We start from the raw sequence: 7,332 nt of genomic DNA, 5'->3' as shown, positions 1-7,332 counted from the left end.
CCCATCTCCCCAATAACTCCCCTTGCAGTGATATTCAGATATCAATATACATGATCAACGTATGTAAATGTAATACAGTCATTTCAACACTAGATGGCTCACAGTCAGATACTATAAGAACTGGTTTCCCGCCTTTTCTAAGTCAGATGATGATGTGATTCAGAACAATGAACAAGCAAGACACAGAATAGCTAGAGTGAGCGAAGTTAGAACTAGTTTGTTATAATAGTCTATAGTTATCTGTATTATACTTTAATTCTTTATTGTTAGTTTAGTATTGAGTAAAAGGACTCACAGTTTATTATTTTATTACTCGTTAAATAGTTCCAACTTTCAACCTGGTGGATTCAAGAGTAATATATATATTTTAGATAAGTCATTATTTAAAATATAACACCCCTCACCTCTCTTTCCTCAGCCTATGTGCTGTTGAATTGATCCAGCCTCCCTCACCACCTCCCCCCCCCCCCCCCCCTTCCTATTTCCCTCCTGCGTACCTTACTTACCTCTGGGCCTGACTGCTCCTGGCCAACTTTGGAGCTCACCCTAATCTCTGCAGTCGGAGCGCACGCTGACTGCAGTTCCCTGTCCGCTCTGACCTGTCTTGCTCCCGGTCCACCAAATGCCTCGATTTGTAAGGCACGTTTGTGCTCAAATCCCTGCAGTTTCACCACCCTCCACCTTTTCCAATGAGCTGCAGTCCAACAGTCCCACAATGCTGCGTTCCGCCGATTCTGGTCTCGTCCAATAATTGATGGAAACACCGTCAAGGCCCCGAGCTACCGCACTCTCTCCCTTTCTTCACTTCTCAAATGAAGATGAGCTCTGACCAAGTGCTCCTATATGACTCCTCTTCTGGCCCAGTGTTCATTACTCTGTCCTCTCCTGGGAGGGTGTGGTAATATCACTGGACCAGTAATCCAGGGGACCAGGCTGATTTAAAAGAAATTGAAGCCCTTTAGGAGATGGCATAGAACATAGAGTGCAGAAGGAGGCCATTCGGCCCATCGAGTATGCACCGACCCACTTAAGCCCTCACTTCCACCCTATCCCCATCTAACCTTTTTTGGTCGCTAAGGGCAATTTATCGTGGCCAATCCACCTAACCTACACGTCTTTAGACTGTGCGAGGAAACCGGAGCAAACCCACGCCGACACGGGGAGAACGTGCAGACTCCGCACAGACAGTGACCCAGCGGGGAATCGAACCTGGGGCCCTGGCGCTGTGAAGCCACAGTGCAATCCACTTGTGCTACCGTGCATGATCCCAACATTTCTTGGCCAACACCAAGTTGTCCCTTGCGATGGTGGGTGAGCCGTCATCTTGAACCGCTGCAGTCCCTGTGTGGAGTAGATACGCCCACAGTGCTGTTAGGGAGATCCAGGTTTCTGACCCAGAGACAGCGAAGGAACAGCCAATGTATTTCCAAGTTGGGATGATGTGTGTGTGTGTGGAGGGGAGGGGGGGGGCACGGAGAGGGGGGAACCTGGAGGTGGTGGGTGTTCCCCATGGCGACTGCTGCCCTTGTCCTTCTAGGGGACAGAGGTCACGGGTTTGGGCAGCGCTTGTTGAAGGAACCTTGGCGAGTTGCTGCAGTGCATCTTATTGACGGTGCACACGGCTGCCGCTGTGCGTCTGTGGGTGGAGGGAGTGGATGTTGAAAGTGGCGGTTAGCAGGGGGCTGCTTTGTCCTGGATGGTGTTGAGCTTCCCGAATATCGTTGGGAGACGCGCTCATCCAGGCAAGTGGAGAGTATTCCATCACACTCCTGGCTTGTGCCCTGTAGATGGCGGACATGCTGGGGGTTGGGGGGGGGGGGGGTGGGGGACAAGGAGTCAGGAGGTGAGTTACTCTCCGCAGGATAGCCATTCTCGGACCTGCTCTGGTAGCCAGTGTTATACGGCTGGGTCCAGTTACTTTTCGGGTCAATGGTAACCCTGCAGGATATTGATAATGTTCTGGGTGACATGGGTTTGAATCCCACCAAGGCATTCGGTAGAATTTAAATTCAATTAATAAAATCTGGAATGGCAAAGCTAGATTCAGTGACAGGAACCGTGAAACTATCAATTGTGGTAAGTTCCCTGTCCGCCAAATGAGAATTATGGTTGCATATAGCCCTTTCGGGGTGGAGGTCTGCCGTCCTTACCCTGGCCTGGCCTACATGTGACTCCAAACCCCCTGGCCAACCCCCCTCACCCACCCCCCCTCACACAGCAATGTGGTCAACTCTTTTTAAAATAAATTTAGAGTACCCAATTTTTTTTTCCAATTAAGGAGCAATTTAGCGTGACCCAATCCAACCCCAGGGGCAGCACGGTAGCATTGTGGATAGCACAATTGCTTCACAGCTCCAGGGTCCCAGGTTAGATACCAGCTTGGGTCACTGTCTGTGCGGAGTCTGCACATCCTCCCCGTATGTGCGTGGGTTTCCTCCGGGTGCTCCGGTTTCCTCCCACAGTCCAAAGATGTGCAGGTTAGGTGGATTGGCCATGATAAATTGCCCTTAGAGTCCAAAATTGCCCTTAGTGTTGGGTGGGGTTAGTGAGTTATGGGGATAGGGTGGAGGTGTTGACCTTGGGTACGGTGCTCTTTCCAAGAGCCGGTGCAGACTCGATGGGCCGAATGGCCTCCTGCACTGTAAATTCTATGATAATCTATGAACCCTGCACATCTTTGGGGTGTGGGGAGGCGAGACCCATGCAGACCCGGGGAGTATGTGCAAACCCCACACGGACAGTGACCCAAGGCCGGGATTGGACCCGGGCCCTCAGCGCCGTGAGGTAGCAGTGCTAACCACTGCGCCGCCTTGTGGTCAACTCTTCATGGCACATTTGAAATGGCCCCAAGGGAAAAACTCGGTTCAAGAATCAATTAGGAATGGGCAATAAACGCTAATAAAAACTTTGCAATTCTCTACCAAAATCAGTGGAGGCTAGATCGTTGTAAATAAAAGTAAAAACAGCAAGGCTGAATTTGGCAAATCTTTAATGTGTAAGGAACAGGGTTGAGGGATGGAGCGGAGATGAAAAAGAAACGGCAGACTGTAGCTTCGTCTCTACTTCGAAGACCCGATGTAAACACTGCTATGGGAGCAGGTGTGAGGAATGAGGTAGAGGAGAAATATGCCGCATGTTTGTTTGGGAAGGTCACCCCATTTTACCCAACTGATGTAGCCAAACCGATAACAATTTTAAGGGACACAGGGGTTACTCAAACTCTTTAACTGGAGAAAGAATAGGTTTTCCCACCAGAGAGCTCAATGAAAGCGGAGGTATTAGTGAATGGGATCGGTGGAAATTGCATCCCAATTCCATTGTATAAAGTACAAATTGAGATTGATTTAGCGTCAGGTCCCGTAGTTGTCGCAGTGCTTAAGACATTCCCAGTGGATGTAGTTGACTTATTTTCAGGGAATGATTTGGCAGGAATGAAGATTGTAGCTTCACCCATGATTACAGAGTGTCATGTGAGTGTCCCTTTAAGAAAGGCTTTTGTCTTATCACATGGCTTCAGTGATGTCATTGCGCGGGTGGAGCTGGGCTGTGGCTCTGTGAGCTGATTTTGGTTTCACTTTCACATTTGGCTGCTGTGGACTTAGACAGAGAACAGAAGTGTTTTGGTCTGTCTCTCTATTTTCATTTGAAAGAGTTGTTCCAAGAAAAAAAAACATTGATTATAGCGACCTGCTGTTTTGGTAACTTAAAATATGTAGTTTGCTTTCCGGAAGGGTTTAAACCTGCTGGTCTTATTCAAGTGAGAATGCAGAGTGCTGGGCCACACCCTTGAAAGGGTTTTCTTTGGTTTATGGGATTTTGTTTTTGAATTGGAACAGTTAAGGGGGAATTCATGAAAGGTTATACATAGATTACTGTAGCTGTGTGGGGTATTTATGTTTGTAATTGATAAAAATTCTTGCTGTGTTTATACAAATGTTAAGTAAATTCTTAGAACAAAGCTTGGTTTTGATTAAAGTGTCTCGGAAGACTGTTGAATCACACCTCAAGTGAAGGCTCTTGTGCTCATCCTAGTCAAATTTAACAAAACGTTATAGGCCAGGTGAACTCCATAATATACTTTTGCAGTTTTTTTAAACCCTGGTCCATAACAAAATTGGGGGCTCGTCCGGGATAAAAGTCTATCCTTCGTGATTGGGTTGGCTTAGTGAACTTATAGACAGTGAGGGGGATGAGCATATTTGTGTTTGCTTTTCAGGTGTTGTATTCAAGTTTAAATAGGGTGTGTGGACAATGGCTCTTTCAGAGGCTCAGGCGTTTTTGGGGGTGGAGAAGGTCACGTGCAGTACCTTACGGACAGAGACTAAAAAGAGGCTTTTAGATTTGGCAAAAACATTGCAGTTAACATTGCCTGACAAAATACGAAGAGAGATAATTGCGGCAGAACTGAGCATTTAAAAATTGCCTGAGTCAGAATCATTGGAAATGGCAAGAATTCAACTATAGATCAAGCAGCTTGAACATGAAGAATTAAAACAGCTCAGAGCCACAGCCCAGCTCCACCCACACAATGACATCACTGAAGCCATGTGATAAGACAAAAAACCTTTCTTAAAGGGACACTCACTTAACAAGAGAGTCAGAGGGAAATACTGCAGTTAGCATGAGATGCCAACCGTAGGGCACGTGGGAATTAGGAAATGGCTCAAAGAAAGAACTGTCGACGGGCATTGATCACATATCAAACGACAGTGGTAGTGAACCAGATTCTGAGAATTCCAAGACCAAAAATGACCATAGTAAATAGGAATCTGAATTTAAGAGTGGTGACAGAGAGGTAGATTTTGGTTGTGATTATGATGTAATCAGCTGCTAAGGAATAGACCTGTCACTAACAAATTGCAAGTAATTCATCCAAAGCTAGGAAAGACAGCAAATCAGAAGAAAGTGACTTGAACTTTTCTGAAAGTAATTTGTTACAGCCCCTTGCAGTAAACCCATTGCCATCTACTTCAGGTGCAAACAGAGCATGCCTGGCTCTGAAGGAAAATATACATGATAGCTTGGCATCAGTTATTCAGGATGAGGGCAGTAAGGAATGTGAAGTGACACCAAGTGAACAGCTGGTTAACCCACATCCTTTTAAAGGACCACAGTGCCTCTTCCAGATACAGGAAGCAAATAGCAAAGGAGGTGAGATAATAAGTTCCTTTACAAATTTAAGGGAAAGGTGGATGGAGAACCATGCAGTGATTTTGCCACCGCATCTATCAACAAAACCAGAAGGTTCATGAAGCCAATAATGTGGTATCCCTGATTCTGAAAGAAGAACAGTTGAAATCTGGAAAGCACAAATTGTTTCAATCCAAATTACTAAATGGAGTGGGCTGCGATTACGAAGATCCCGGTGAAGAGGTAGAAGCTGTAAAACAAAGCATGGTGCAGATACAGCCAGTCAACTCTGAAGAGAGTGAACACTTACCTGTACTTGTTGCTGAAGGTGCAGCAAAAGAGAGAATGTAAAGCTGAAGAGCGTTTATTGATTGAAAAGGAACCAAACATTTCCCTCAGCATTGACAATACTACTTGTAGTTTAGTTGTGGAACATCCTCGAAATTTGGATAAACATTCATTGGACAATCAGAAAAGACTGACTGTATTACAGAAGAGACAGATATAATAAAGATACTGAAAGTTATGGGGAAGCACCAGGGGGCACTTGGTTAGCTAATCATGATGTGGGCATAAGAAACTCTGAACCAATCAAGCCACATCTGTCTCGACTAAAACCGCAGAGACTGGCTCAGTTAGAGACTGAAATACAATGCATGTTGGACATGGTGCCGTAATAAGCGAAAACGCGGTGGTCCACAGAATGGCAAGTTCGGGACTGCGAGATGGACAGCCATGCTCCAGACCATTTAAAATGGCCAGATGCCAGCGACCTGGGGGGTAGGGGCCGTGCTACTGCAAGACGGCGATGCAGGAATAGAGAGGTCAGTGGGATATATTTCAGAAAACTAAGTCTGTGCCAAAGAAAGTGTTCCACCATTGAAAAGGAAGCCTTCGCCTTGCTACTAGCCCTACCGCAAGTATATGTCCGGCATGACAATCAACAAAGCTTAGTTTTCACAGACCATAATCCACTTGAGTTTACAGAAACGTTTAAAATCCAGGAACTCAAGATTGTTCCATTTATTATTACAGCAGTTCAATGTTAAAATTCTACAAATTTCTGCAAAGGATAATGTGATTGCGGAGGCTTTGTCACGCGTTTTAACGGTTGACTGGTGACCAATGTAGCGACTGGGAGCGGAACTTGCAGAATGGGGATATGTATTTGATTTGTGTCTTGCATACCTCACGATGAAACATCTGTGCCTTGAGGTTTCATTCTTTGAGGGGGGTGGAGAAGGAGGGGATGCAAGGGTCCTGCTCGTTATTCAATTATTTCCCCTTTCTTTTATTTGGCTGTTACATCTTTGATCCCTGGATGATTAATGGATATCTCACTTTAAGGCAAGCAGCCTGCAACAAGCCTGTACCTTTATTTCAAACAGGAACAGCACGGTAGCACAAGTGGATAGCACTGTGGCTTCACAGCGCCTGGGTCCCAGATTGCCCGCTGGGTCACTGTCTGTGCGGAGTCTGTACGTTCTCCCCATGTCTGCGTGGGTTTCCTCCGGTTTCCTCCCACAGTCCAAAAGACGTGCAGGTTAGGTGGATTGGTCATGATAAATTGCCCTTAGTATCCAAAAAGGTTAGGAGGGGTTATTGGGTTACGGGGGAAGTGAGGGCTTAAGTGGGTCGGTGCAGACTCGATGGGCCGAATGGCCTCCTTCTGCACTGTATGTTTTAATCCAGAAGACTGCTGGTTTAAACTGGTGCAGCCTGGCCGGCGTCAGCGAGGACACGGTTTGATGGATTGGTATGGTGGCCAAAGGCTGCGCTCTGCACGGTAACAAGCGGTGATTGGATCGGATTCCACCGATATGTTTTTCAGAGTCCTGACGCTTTTTTTGATTCCGGCGGCCCGGTGCAGAGATCCAACTAACTCTCTCAAAAAAGATCCAACTAATTCTCTCCAGCAAGCCACGGAGGGGGCTGACTCTCTCTCTCTCCGGCAAGCCTCTGGGTGCCGTTTCCTTGAGTCTGCGGAGGCTTGAAGCAAAACCACGAGCTGGAAGCAAAATAAAGTGTCTGTGCGGAGAGACCTGAATGTGATCCTCAAGCTGAAGGACCAGTTTGATGGGAAATAAGGTCTCTCTCCAGAAAGCCTGCTGCCTGCGAGTACCGCACTTTCTAAGCTACAGAGACCCTGAATGAATTAATCGACAACGAAGATCATTACGGGCTGAGGCCAGAGGCTTTAAT

This window comes from Scyliorhinus torazame, chromosome 22 (genome assembly GCF_047496885.1).
Source record: "Scyliorhinus torazame isolate Kashiwa2021f chromosome 22, sScyTor2.1, whole genome shotgun sequence".
NCBI lineage: Eukaryota > Metazoa > Chordata > Chondrichthyes > Carcharhiniformes > Scyliorhinidae > Scyliorhinus > Scyliorhinus torazame.
This window is presented reverse-complemented; position numbering follows the sequence as displayed.